Genomic DNA, 15,545 nt, shown 5'->3' on the forward strand with positions numbered 1-15,545 from the left:
TGGCACACGGGGAGATTAGTCGCCCGCGGCAAAACTCCCTGTTCGCGGGCGACTAATCTCCCCGAGTTGCCTACCCCTACCATCCCACCGGCGAACATGTAAGTCATCGGCGGGATGGCAGACGTGGTGGGGCGATTTCACGCGAGTCTTTTTCTGCGATTTGCGCGAAATCGCGCCACCGAGTCTGCCATCCCGCCGGCGACTTACATGTTCGCCGGTGGGATGGCAGGGGTAGGCAACTCGGGGGGATTAGTCGCCTGCGAACAGGGAGTTTTGCCGCGGGCGACTAATCTCCCCGTGTGCCAGAGCCCTAAAGTGTGCTATGCACAATTCAAATTAACAGTGCAATAATACAACTTTTATTACATTCCCCCTTAATTGTACTCACTTTATTATCATGTGACTTACAACATCTGAACAACTAAAGGCAACAATACTTTTGATTTGAATAAGACCAAATTTTTGCTTGGCTATTTAATATTCTTCCAAATCCTTTTTATTTAGAAGACAAATACCACAAAAACATTCCACTAAATATTTGTTTTCTAGTCGAGTTTCAGTACAACTATATATCTCTGTTCATTTCTTGGTTTTATGCAAATCCATGTTTTTCAAATAGTACGACAAGTAGGATTTGTTGGCATAGTTAATGTTCCAAGTGATTGTAATGTTACATATTAAAGGGTGATCTATAATGTGCTGATTGCATATAAATATTTTTACCTACATCAGTTTTAAATACTCAATACTTGTGTATTTATTGTATGCCTTCTTATTACATATGTATGCTTCCATTACACCAAAAGGCACATGAACTGTTTCAGAGCCATGCAAGGCAAGTAAGTTAAGGTCTGGGAAAACCGCAGTTGCTTAAAGGAACACTAACATCAAAAAATGAAAGTGTATAAAAGTAATTACAATATAATGTACTGTTGCCCTGCACTGGTACAACTGGTGTGTTTGCCTCAGAAAGACTACTATAGTTTATATAAGTAGGCTGCTGTGTAGCCACGGGGGCAGCCATTCAAAGGAGAAAAGGCACAGGTTACTTAGAAGATAACAAATAAACCCCCATTATATGGGGCTTATCTACTAGTTATCTGCTATGTAACCTGTGCCTTTTCTCCATTTTTCCAGCTTGAATGGCTGCCCCCATGGCTACACAGCAGCTTATTTATATAGTAGCTTTTCTGAAGCAAAAACACCAGTTTTTTTTGCTGAGAAGCAGCACATTATATTTTAATTACTTTAAAACACTTTTTTTTTTTGATGTTACTGTTCCTTTAAATGTCCTTTCTCACTTGCAACCAATTCCCATTCACATAAGGGAAAGCTGCTGCAAGTAACCACCTATGGCATAGCATAGGCAGATGCTGTCAGGAAGGGATTGCGGGGAAAGGGAGTGTTTTCAGCTTTATTTCTTGCATCTGAAATTGGCAGCTTGTTTCTCAATTATTTCCTAATGGTAAATATGTTTGCCAATTGCAATGTAAGGCAGAGAGTGCCTAAACTAAAAGTGCCTGAAAAGCTCTGTGCTATTACCCTTATACAGCTTGCCTGGTTCTGGCATTGTTTGGGTGCTTACTGGCATCCTTGTGCAGGAAACACAATATTTGTCATGCAGATGCCTATACTGTATGTAATAAGTATGCCTGAAAAACACACAGACAAATATGAAAGCTGTTTTTATTAAATGACATTCAATTCGATATAGAAATTGATGTAGAAAAATATTTACTCATACAGTTACTATGATAGATCTCATTTAGGAGTTTTTTCTAAAAAAAAAAAAAAAAACTTTTATGAGACCATTTGCATAGTATCTTTCAAGAATTTGCCTGGAATTACATTCATTTATAGACATACCGTATATACTCGAGTATAAGCTTATCCAAATATAATCCGAGGTACCTAATTTTACCTAAGAAACCTGGAAAAACTTATTGACTCAAGTATAAGCCTAGGGTGGGAAATGAAGCCGCTACTGCTAAGTTTCAATAATCAAATAAATAACAGATAAATAAATAATAGATAACTTTAGGGAAAGAAAAATTCTACAGCAGCAGACAAAAGCAAGTTTGGGAAGGCTAAGGAAGCTGCCATACTAATTATCAAGTACTTGCCATCCTGCTGTGTGCGCTCCCATCGTATCAATCGTGTGCTTCACTCATATGCTGTGTGCGCTCCCATCATATTAGTGCTGTGTGCGCTCCCATCATATTAGTGCTGTGTGCGCGTCCCATTATGGCGCGTCGCATTGGAAGCATGACAAAGTTATTAGGGTGACTTTACTAGCTGATAGATACTCACAGACCATTACTGACATCTGAATATACTTTTACTCCTTCCAAGTTTAGTAAAGCCCATTTGTTCTAGTAGAATTTGTTATACCTGTGTTGTGTTACAGGCAAAGTGAACTGTGAAACTGGAAAAAAAAAACCTTTAACTCACCTCCTTTGGAACATGACCACTTTATCTGCTTTGAGATCACTCAGATCAAGCTTCTTCCCTTTTTGTATGACATTGGGGTGCTTGCGCATGAGAAGCCAACCAATGTGCGAAAAGAAGAAACCTCTCACAGCGTTATGTGTGGATCAGCATCCATGTTACATCTATTTAACCATGTGCTGTTGCTCGAGTATATGTAACTGTGTGCTGTTGCTCGTTGAGCAGTTGTAACGCGCTCGTTGCGCGCAGCGATCGCGTTACAACTGCACAGCGAGCAACAGCACACAGTTACATATACTTGACAACATTTTTAGTGCTGAAAAACTCAGCTTATACTCTAGTATATACGGTATTAGTTCTGAAAATATGGCTGTATATTTCTGTTTTTAATTTGACAACTTGTGCCATAATACTTCATTAAATCAAATAATAACCAAGCTCATGTAGTACTGGGTGTATTTCAAAGAAATAGTTACGGTGCAGTTATATAGGTTTTCCACAGATGTTGACAAAATTTATCTCAATCCTCATCAGAAGAATCTAAAAATGAGCCAAATACAATATGCCATGGCAAATTTCTAAATATAGGGCAGAACCAATTCTTAAGAATGACTTGAAATACCATACAGGTATGGGATCCATTATCCAGAAGCTCCAAATTACAGAATAAGAAATCTCCCTTAGACTTAATTGTAATCAAATAGTTAAAATAAAATGGTTCCATTTTTCTCTGTAATAATAAAGCATAAACTTGTACTTGATACCAGCTATGATATAATTAATCCTTATTGGAGGCAAAACAATCCAACAATATTGGGTTTATTTAATGTTTAAATAATTTTTAAGTATACTTGTTCACCATTTTTAGGGGTTGTTCATCTTTAAATTAAGTTAAAGCACCTGTTAACTCCAAAAATAATTTTTTGCCTAATAAAACATATTTTTCAAGCAACTTTCCAATATGAATCTACTGACAATTTTTAGTGCTTTAAAGGAGAAAGAAAGGTAAAAACTAAGTAAGGTTTATCAGAAAGGTCTATGTAAATACAGCCATAAGCACTCACAGAAATGCTTCACTGACTTCTCTGTCAAAAGATTTCTTGTGTCTGCAATTCCTGTGCCAGAGACACGCAGCTCTCTGCTGTCTCCTCTCTCCTGCTCCCCCCTCCCTCAAGAATGCTAAGAACTCACTTCCCCCCTTAGGAATTTGGATCTGAGCCAATCAGCAGGAAGTCTTACTAACTGAGCATGCTCACTCTGGGTCTGGGTGTCTGTGCAGGAGCGAAGGCATTATGGGAACTTTCTTTATACATCTTAGCATTTTTTCTTCCTGTAATATGGGGAGACTTAAGGGCACAATTGAGAGAACCGAAGGTATGCCTGTAGCTTGAGATTAACTCTTTATTAGCCTTTCCTTCTCCTGTAAATGTAATCGCTATAGAATGCAGAATTTGCTGAAAATTTTTAACAATGTTACTAAAGGTCAGTCTCCTCCAACAAGACAGGTCTGTCAGTCTGCTGCTTTGTGTTACATTGTTTCAAACTTCAGAGCCACCAGGGCAAAGAATAGAAAAGACAGGAGACACTACTTCTAATAGTAACTATTTATACAAATAAATCCAAAACTATTACAAATTTGTAATGAACGTATATTGCAAAGTTGCTTGTTTTCTTATGTAAACATTATATTTTGGGTTGACTTGTCCTTTAAAGTATGATGTACAGAGTGATATTCTGAGACAATTTGCTTTTTCTTTTTATTTGTGGTTTTTACAATTACTTGGCTGCTAAAATTCCAAACAGGAGAGTTGCTGAACAAAAAGCTATCTGGTTGCTGGGTTTTCAAATTACCCTAGAAACCAGGCTGTGGTTTGAGTAACTGTAATTTGAATGGGAGAGGGCCTGAATAGAAAGATAATAAAAAATAACAGTAACGGTAAAATTGAATCTTCACAGAGCAACAGAGTCAGTGACCCCCATTTGAAAGCTGGAAAATTAAGGCAAATAATTAAAAAACTATAAAAAACAAAAACCAGCTGAAATGTCGCTAGGTATTGTCCATTTTATTGCATATAAAAAGGTAACTTGATGGTAAACTATCCCTTTAAAATATGAAGATCCAAACTATGGAAAGACCCCTTGTTTGGAAAGCCTCAGGTCCCGTGCATTCTGCATAATAGGTTCCATACCTGCATATGTAAAAATCTTATCGATTGATTTTTAAATGCAAGTTAAGATCATTAATAAAAGTTGATGGATGGGCAGTATATAAATTCAGCAAACACATTTGGGATATATAACCATTTGAAATGTTTACTGATGTGTACATATACACTGGACAACAAGTTGCCTCAATGAAAGAACTTGTTTCATGCTTGTATTCAGTATAAGGTGGTCTCTTTCCATCTATATATTGATACAAGACAATGAAGTGCAAAACACTCATGTGAGGTTTTGCCAGTATGATTTACGTGATAAAAATAACCTTTAAGGGGATGTACTCCCATGTTTTTAGAATTTTTATCGACAATATAGTAAAGCATACCTTTTTTGATAAGTCAAGTATGGCAAATGAAGTGTAGTTTTATTGCACAGACATGTCCCATGACTCTTTTTTTATCTCTTTAATTATGATTTTTTGTTTGCAATACAGAAAGTGAACTTTAAATAAACATTAAAATAGTAGAAAACCAAACAGTAATTGCAGTCTTAATTATAAAATATATGCAGACAGAACTTCCAAAACTAATCATTTATAAAGGGGATCATATTTCATTATTGAAATCTATAAAACATAGAAATTATCTCTATCTACTATCTATGTAATCTAAATAATCTTCCAACCATATACTGAATATTTTGTGTATAATTCATTCTATGATGTTTTGAAGCCAGCCATTTGAGGGCTTTTGCCTATATGGCAGCTGCCAGGATGTGGTAAGAGAATAATAATAATAAAGCTACTCCAGAATTGGGCAAAAATGGTCCATACATTGCTACTAAGTGTAATGGGTTTTCTTCTTTGACAGCCTTGGGAACACACAGGGGTAGCAGAAGGAATAAGCCCACGGTTTTCATAGGAGTGATGTACCATCTGCATGATACTTGATATGCTATTTATTTTATACTGACATTTAAAGGACAAGGAAAGTCAAAATCTAGTTAGCACACTATTAAATAGTACTACTGTTGCTGTGTAAAAACGCTTTATTCCTGGCTTGCCTAATGAAAGATTTACAGAGATACACCTGCTACATTCTACATACTTATTTCAGTAAACGGCGCCGCCATCTTTAACAAGGGATGCCCACTCACACACCAACTTGTCCAGCTCAACTACCCCCCCCCCCGCTCCGCTCCCCACTTGCCTCTCCTCCCCCCAGCACCTGTCTGCCGGCTGTGTCCTCCTGTCACTGTGGCCAACCGCCCCCCGCTACCCCCTTTGCCTCTACTCCCCCCAGCACCTGTCTGCCGGCTGTGTCCTCTTGTAATGGCCCCAGCTGCCGCTGCATTCGCTTCTTATAAGGGCAGTAGTCGCCATAGCAACCAGACGCTAGGGGGAGCTCTCCTGCTTGTGCGCATGCGCCGCCTACAGTCTTGGTTGTACATTCTGTGCAGGAGCGTTGCATCATGGGAATCTTCTCTACCCAGCTCAGCATTTTTTTTTCCTGTTTGGCTTCTGATCATTTGAACTATTGAAATATAGGGAGACTTAAGGGCACTATTGAGACAATAGGCGCATTTTGAGATTAACTCTTTACTAGCCTTTCCTTCTCCTTTAACATACTGATATATTCTTATACTGATCATTTTTGAATTGAGGTCCAGATTCTGGACCATTTGTTATGTTTCCTAGAGATTTATAGGAGAACTAAAGCCAAACCAAAGACGTAGGGCAGAAATGTAGTACATGTTTTGGGCTTTTGTACCAGCCCAAGGCAACCTCCACCCTTTAGCAGGGAAGATCTGTGCCTACAAACAAGCCCCAGTAGCTCCCCATCTTCTTTTCTGTAATTCACTGCACATGCTCTGTGGTGATGCTAATTATTGAGCTTAGGGACAAACTCACAATATACTGAATATGCGGAATATAAAAGTCACAGTATAAGTCTGAAACACCAACAATTAGCATTAGAGAATGAATAAGCTGTGTAGCTTCAACCTCTATGACAGGCCAGCCTCATTTTCTGTTTGATAATTTGTGATGATTTTTAGCCATAGTTATTTTTGGGGTTTAGTTCTCCTTACTACTAGTTGACACAAAGCCACATATATTAAGCAGTGCAGAGTTGTCTTAGCTAATTTTGACCTACATACACCTGCTTCAGCTTTCAGGTAACCTGCTTTGTAGAAAGGTAAGGGGGTGTCTGAGGTGGACCATTTCCTCTTATTGTACATAATGTATTTGGGGCTCAAGTTCCTGCTGCTTCTCACTGTTTTTAATGTTTTCTGGGTGTCACTAGTCTCTCATCATTAAATATCTTTTGGATGGGGAGGGATACTGTTCTCTAAAGTCACCGTATTTATTTTTTCATTTCCAGTTATTTAGTACAGACACATTTCTGCAGCGCTTTACATATTTTAAATTATTCACATCAGTCCCTGCCCCAGTGGAGTTTCTAGTCTAAGGTCCCTATCCCATTTACACACAATTTTATCAGGAGTCAATTAACCTGACTATGCTTTTGAAGTGTACACATGGGCTTTGCTACAAGCTAATTCATGGGCATTACAACTATGGCACACTAGGCTTTTTGTCCGCCAAAGGTCAGCAGCAGCTAAATTGCTGTTACCATTTATTATAATATTAAATAGAGAGTTTCCAGAGTGACCTTTACCTGTCACTGCATCATTTGCATCAGCCATGGTGGTTTTCTTTCAACATTATCAGAAGCTGTGACCACAACAGCAGCCAACCCCCCTCCCACACATGCTTTAGCTCTTGCATTTAGCACACATGGGGCATTTTGTTGCCTGTGGGATACTGCACTCCACCAGGTGGCAACCACTTAAAAACACCTTTGCATGTCACCATACCTGTGCCTTCTGGATCATATAATTGATCAACAATGTAATTTGCCCACGGGAAGTGATTTCCCACAAGAAACAAATGAGCTGTTTTTGGTTATCCTTAAAGTGATGGTTTCTCCACAAGCTTGTGCTATTTGCCGCTGTTTGCATGATATTGTCTGCTGAAGGGGTGTGGGGGTTTGACATAACTTCAGCTTGAATTATAGCAGTAAAGAGAGTCAGCAGTTTATCAGAGATCGTGTCACAAGGCTGGGGTGGCGGATTGGAAGAGAAGACCACTGGTTTGAAGGAGGTGTAAAACAGACTATTCATGTTAAGGTGGAGAAACCATCCCTAAACCGAGGCAGGGGCCTTTGATGTCACCTGTCTGCTGCATACAATGGTGTTCAACATCTGTATCCCAGCGTTTTCACAACACCTTACAAACAAAACAGGAGTTGTTTGTCCATATATTGCAATTGATTCAAGATAGCCAACAGTATTGCAATGTATGGACAACCAATCCCTGTTTTGTTCTTAGTAGCTTAATGCACAAAATGTCTTGATGTCCTAAATATATTGATAATGGGTAAATGACAGGACCCCTTGTCTCGGTCTGATGAATTCAAAGGAATCACCAGCAAACCCTGGCTTTTCCTGTAGTGTGAGGCCAGTGCAGAGTGTTGGGAAGTAAGAAAAGACACCGGCACATGTGAATTAAACACGCAAAGTAAATCCCCACTTGTAACAGCCTGTTGTGCCAGTATCTTTTCTTAGCAAGAGTGTCTGGACATATTGTAAGCCAAATGTATCCGAACACAGAGTTACAAACTCTGAAAAGCAATATCAACACACAAATTATTTGTAGGGAACGAGGGGATTTTAGGAGTGACCAGTGATCTTCTAATATCCTCATACGTAACTCGTAACTTCTAATATCCTCATACTATAATACACACATATTAGTGAGTCATGTGACATGAAATTACATTAAGCATGATTATAATTTACAGGATATTCATGGCTTTTGTGTATATATATATATATATATATATATATATATATATATATATATATATATACACACATATATACACAGCTATAATTTATAATGTTATACAGGTATGGGACACGTTATCCAGAATGCTCGGGACCTGGGGTTTTCCAGATAAGGGGTCTTTCTGTCATTCGGATTTTGTACCTTAAGTCTGCTAATAAAATTATTCAAACAGTAATTAAACCCAATAGTATTGTTTTGGCTCCCATAAGGATACATTATATCTAAGTTGGAATCAAGTACAAGCTACTGTCATAATTTTTAAAAATTATTGAATTATTTGATTAAAATGAAGTCTATGGGAGATGTCCTTTCTGTAATTCGGAACTTTGTGGATAATAGGTTTCTGGATAAAGGGTCCGATACCTGTACTAGCTGTTTTATTTTCACTACTGTTTTTTCTTTATAAAAAATAATGGTATACATGTTGACACTGTTTCTGCTATCAGTCATAACTGCTAGTTTGGAAAGGAATAGTTCGTAGCAAAGAAAACCAAGGCACCATGGGCTTAGCAGTGGTCATTCCATTGCCTTTAAATGCCCTATTGTTTTCATAAAGGAACAGCTCAACCAGCAGTCTTTTCATCACTATTTTACTCTACCGTTTTCTATTGTGACAGCAATTGGCTGTTTTTTGTTACAAAAGAAAATCTTTTCAAAGAGGCCTAGATTTGTCTGACACAGTGCTGCTGTTTGACCCATCCCTAGCTGAATCTGCCCTCACACTAATGGATGTTATGTTTAAAAAGCAGCATGAGATTGATTGACTAAGCAAATCCTATTACCATATTCCAGGTTTTTCTTTAACTAAATGCACCTATTGCTCCTGCATTTTTTATTTTACTTTACACATAATTATATACATAGTATTCCAAAAGATCATCAGGAATGTTTTCTTGAATATGTTGAATCCCTGAGTCCCAAGATTTTATGTGCTTACCTTTCTTTTAGTAGGATACTTCTCCCTTAAAAGTACTTACTTATTAACAAACGTTAAATGAACACACACACACACAAAATTGTATGCCATTCTTTCAGTTTGAGTCCTGAACATTCTAACCTTTCTAGAGCAAATAACTTGACCTCCAGTTACCTATGCCTGGTAGGGAATGTACAACCACCAGCAACAGATTTTAGACTGTATGTGTGGTGTCACCAGTTTATGCAATGTACCATTACCTCTAGTAAGTTAACTACATGTATATTAAAAAAAAAAAAAAATATTTGCCTAGACTCCATTACTGATAAGCTGTCTCAGGTATCTATAACCTTTTTTAAAATGCATGACATATTACACTACAGGTATAGGACCTTTTACTCAATGTTCAGGACCTGGGGTTTTCCGGATAAGAGGTCTTTATCTTAATACTTTGTCTAGTAAAAAATAATTTATACATTAAATAAACCAAACAGAATTCTTTTGCCTAAAATTAGAATTAATTATATCTTAGTTGGGATCAAGTATAAAGGTACTGTTTTAAAATTACAGAGAAAAAGAATATATGTTTTAAAATTTGTAATTATCTATCAAAACGGTGCCTGCAATTCAGAGCTTTCTCGATAATGAACCTGACTTCTCTGTTCAGACCAAATTCCAGTTGCAACTCTATCAGAACTAAGCACTTGGAAACAGTACAGGTATGGGATCCCTTATCCGGAAACCAGTTATCCAAAAAGTTCTGAATTGCAGAAAGGCCATCTCCCATAGACTCCCTTATAAAAAAATAATTCTAAATTTTAAAATGATTTCCTTTTTCTCTATAGTAATACAACAGTACCTTGTACTTGATCCCAACTAAGATATAATGACTTATTGGAAGCAAAACAATCCTATTGGGTTTAAATGATTTTTTAGTAGAATTAAGGCATGGAGATCCAAATTATGGAAAGATCCCTTATCCAGAAAGCCCTGGGTCCCGAGCATTCTGGATAACAGGTCCTATACTTGTACAGTCAAAACACAAATAGACTGTTTACACTGCATGCCACTTGTCAGATCTGACTTGGCCTTTGTAAAGCAAAGTTTGCAGTGTGAACAGTCTTTCTTCCTTAAAATATACAAGATCCATGTTACAGGTACAGTAGTAGATAGTTGTTTCCTCGTTAATCTTGTATATGGGTTCTTCATACAGAGTAAAGGCACAGTCAAGCTATCCAAACCTTACAAATCTGAAACAAAATATAACTCTGGACAACCACACAAATCATCCAGTCATCTTTTGTGTAATACACAACCTGTTTCCGATCCAGCAATTCATCATCAGATATGCTTAGTCGACAGTGTACATAACCAAAATCACCTTTAAACCCTCACAAGGACCAAGAAGTGTGTCAGCTTCACCATTGTGGAGTAAAAAAAAATTGAATCTAGAAAAAAATTTAAATCCCAACATTGATAAATCAGGCCCTCAGCTTGTTTATCAATTTTCAACTCAAACAAACTTGAAATTTTACCAAACTTGAAGGTTTGCTTATTTAATAAGAAATTAGAATATGCAAAAACTTCAACAAATTAAACAGCAGAATGAAAATTGAATGCATCAAATTTATATTCTACTCATGGTTTTCAAAACTTTCAAAAAAATGTTTTAAAAACTTAAGAGGGGGTGGTTCACCTTTACATTAACTTTTTAGTATGTTAGAAAATAGTTCTTTATTAGTAACTTATTGATTGGTCTTCATTTTTTATTTATTATAGTTTATGAATGATTTGCCTTCCATTTTTACATCTTTCCAGCTTTCAGTTGGGGGTCACTGACCCCAAGAGCCAAAAAGCTACTGATCTGTGACGCTACAATTTTATTGTTACTTTTTATTACTTGTCTTTTTATTTAGTCTCCCTATTTATATTTCTGTCTCTTTTTCAAACCACTGCCTAGCTGCTAGGATAAATTTGACCCTAGCAATCAGATACCTGCTGAAATTCCAAACTAGAGAGCTGCTATGCAAAAAGCTAAACAATTCAAAAACTGTAAATAAAAATGAAGACCAATTGCAAAGTTTCACAAAACAGCACCCTAGTCAACACCATACAGGTATGGGACCTGTTATCCAGAATGCTTGGGACCTGGTGTTTTCCAGATAAGAGGTCTTTCTGTAATTCAGATCTCCTACCTTAAGTCTTCTAAAAAAAATATTTAAACAGTAATTAAACCCAGTAGGATTGTTTTGGCTTAAATAAGGATTAATTATATCTTAGTTAGGATCAAGTACAAGGTACTGTTTTATTATTACAGAGAAAAAGGAAATCATTTTTAAAAATGTGAATTATTTGATTAAAATGGAGTCTATGAGAGATGGCCTTTCTGTAATTCGGAACTTTCTGGATAATGGGTGTCGGGATAAGGGGTCTGATACCTGCACTAAAAGATAATGTAATAGCAAACAACCCCTATAAAGTAAAAAATAACCTGAATTTTTACTTCTACATGCACTCTTAAGCTTTTAGATGCAGAGGTTTTATATGCGAGTTTTTCAGATTTTTTCACACTTATACATACCGTATATAACATTTTGGAAACTATCATTTGAATTTCGCAGTTTTTGAAGGAAAAATTCAAACATTGATATATTGGCCCCCAGGTACCCAATTAATATTTATAGGTTTGCTCTTTGGTTAGTATTGTGTAATTGTTTTGTTCTATATCCATGTATCGTTTGTTTATTTAAATTAAGTATTAGTATTTAATAATTATTACAGTTTAGGGTAGCACTAATGGCAGATTCTGTTAATGCCTTTAAGAGGGGCCTGGATGAGTTCTTGAACAAGCATTGTGATACTAATATCTACAGTTAGTATTAATGTTGTAACTAATATAATGCACAGGATACCCTGTCACATGTACCCTGTACTGTGAAAGATTTTGAGTTTCCTTTTTGTGTACCTTTTTTTTTTTAATAACAGAAAATTAAATGTCACTATTATAGCTTATCCAAAAATGTCAATGGAATTCAATAAATACTATTAAATCATTATGGAAACATTACGTTATATCACTGTACAGTAGTACAGTAGATTGGATAAAAAATACAGAAGTACAACAAAGTGAAGAAAATCAATTATAAACTATGAAACAAGCATAAACCAATGAAGGCATGAGTTCAGAGGGCTCTGCCTGTGACATTTAAAAGACTTTAGACAGAGGAATTGGAGTTTGAACTTTTACCAAAATTTGAGAAAATCATGGCAAAAATTACAATTGATTTATCTTTTAAAGTTATGCTCTAAAAACCCTGTTCAACCATATTCAAATTTTTTTTTTTTTTTTTAAATTGCTGTAGAAATATTGTGGGTAAAAGTATCTTAATACCATACAACACTTTTGGAACCTGGAGATAAGTAAACAAATAATGTATATCATGGCTTTGACACACTCCAGGGATGTATACTATTAGCTACATTTCCTTTACTAAATGAGGCATTATTTTATTAGTGCACAATAATGTGTTTACCTGTAGTGAACTGTGCAGCAGCCAAAAAAAGAAAAAGCTGACACTGTGGTGCTTCACGAGATTTTGGGTCACAAAGGCCAGGGAAATACCAAGCTAAACACAAAACATGGGTGTATTCTGGAATCAGTAAGCCCCCGGGTATTCATACTTTAATTTACTGGTAGGGCACAAAACAACCCTGGAAGGTACAATAGTCTTTTGCATTCAAAAAAAGAGAAGAAACTGCCAATTTGCTAAATTAAGGGGAGAAAATTAGAAAGTGTTTAAATTAGTCATCATCTTTGTTTATACCAAACCAAAAAATAAATCCCCCCAAAAAAGCCAAAACTAATAAGTTAGTTAATAAATAACAAGGCAGTGCTAAAATATATAGAATCAAGTATGAAGGTTAATCGTACCCAAATAACCAAATGGCCCAGGTGTACAAACCATGGGCACGCCACCAATGAATACACAATCTCAATAAAGATAAGTACATCAATCAATTCTCACCAAAGCCGATGTATGGTCCGGGTGCTTAGGCCCCGAACCCGTAGCCCAAGGGAGCAATCCAATTCAAACGAAACACAGCCTTTTAGTTAGCACGCCGGACAGCCACAGTCTCTAAAACTTCAGTCTTTATTAATTTCCTTAAAAGCATTGTGCCTGACGCGTTTCGTGCGCATGGGCACTTAGTCATAGACGTGCTAACTAAAAGGCTGTTTTTCGATTGAAATGATCTTTGTTTATCACACAACTCCTACCTTCTCCATCTTGTCTTTAGGCTAGAGTCACACACTTTCAAAACTGTGTGCAGACATGTGAAGCATGGCACAAAAATGCATAATGACACATTTCCATGCTGAAATCTGCTCCGTGTGTTTGCACACATGCTGCATGCAAGCTATATCGGATTAGAGCTAAAAGGGTAAATTAAAAATGCAGCTGCAAGGGCATTCATCCTAAAACAGATGCAAATGTTTTGCATGTTGATGCCATTCATTAAAAGTACTTTAGCGACATAAACTCCTTGCACTTATGTATTGCTAACTACCATCAGGTCCAGCATGTTATTGATGCTTGGGATCCCATGGCTTACTTAACCAAGTGGCATGTAAAAATGCATGATTTCACAGATGTAGCTGTACTTTTGACTTTTTATATTATTTGCCAGAATGGGGGACCTAATGCCCATGCTGCACAATTAGCTGGTGAGGAGGGAGGGGGTAACTGAGGATTTTCCAGAATGAAAAGTGAAAGTAATTGTCTGCCCTGCCCTGCCCTGGGGCAAGCAATATATCATTGACAGAGCAGATTTTTATCTACAATTACTTTAACTTTCCATTTAACACTTCCTAGATATCACCTAAATAGAAAATGTATTTGAAATTTCAAGGTGAAACAAAGCTTGTCTAAAGAACAGTGTACAGAAAATGGCACCTGCCTGCTTGCTTTGACTGCAAATTTCAAGACTAAAGGAAAAAGAAATTCAATAATTTATATAGTGTAAGTTAAGTTTATTTTGCTTTACTAACATGATTCAGAAGGATTTGGAATTATTTCTTAGTGCGACAGGTCCCCTAAAAAACTTAATTTGTGATGGACAGTTGTCTCTAATACATCATTGGTCTGTGCAGCTTTTACCTAGATGATATATTACAGCTATAATTAAAAAGAAAGAACAACTCCAAAACAAATCTTGCATTTAGGGCCCTTTTACACAGGTGCCTCAGGATTTGTTTCCCTGTGGTGGCTTTTTGACATGTTCCCCCACACAAAAGTACAGAAGTTAACAGAGACCATTATTTTCCTAGCCTTCCTTCTGTATAGGAAGGAGTCAGGCTAGGATCGATCAATCGATCGTCGCATAGTGGATTCTGCCCTGCATCGCCGTATTGCCTTATTTCAAATGACCGGAAGCCAAGTTTAAGCAGGTATTTTCTAATAAAGCATTCAAAATAATAAATGGTGTGCAGGATAGGGAAATTATTGGAGCAGGGTAGAATAGATTTTTTACTTAAAAATATTTAGTGTTACTTTTCCTTTAAGGTATGGAGATCCAAATTTTGGAAAGATCCCTTATCCAGAAAGTCCCAGGTCCTGAGCATTCTGGATAATAGGTCCAATACCTGTACTTATGTCACCAATGATGTTAATAATCAATGTATGAAAATGGTTTTAAATAATGTAAACTGCAAGTTCTCAGAGAAGACTATGTAAAGTTTACATGAGCTTTATCTTTGGGTTTAGATACAATTTAATACAGAAGAATATATTATACAGTATTTACTATGAGGATACAGCAGCTTGAATGTGTTCCTCAGGAATAGGTGAGGGTGTAATACTCTCAGCCTAAATCACAAAAATGTTACAAAGGGAGCACAGTGGTAACAACTGTGCTTGGATGTAATTCCTAGAGTTGCTGTAATACACGAGGGAGCTGATTGTGCTGCTATAATCCATGGTAGCTGTTACAGAAATCATTTCTGGGTTGAGGCCAATGGAAGTGATTATTTGATGGTGCTTTATGTATTTGTGTACCAGACAAGACATATTCTACTTCATCTAACAACTGCACTAAACAAAAAAAAGTGGTTGT

This window comes from Xenopus tropicalis, chromosome 5, assembly GCF_000004195.4.
Source record: "Xenopus tropicalis strain Nigerian chromosome 5, UCB_Xtro_10.0, whole genome shotgun sequence".
NCBI classification, from domain to species: domain Eukaryota; kingdom Metazoa; phylum Chordata; class Amphibia; order Anura; family Pipidae; genus Xenopus; species Xenopus tropicalis.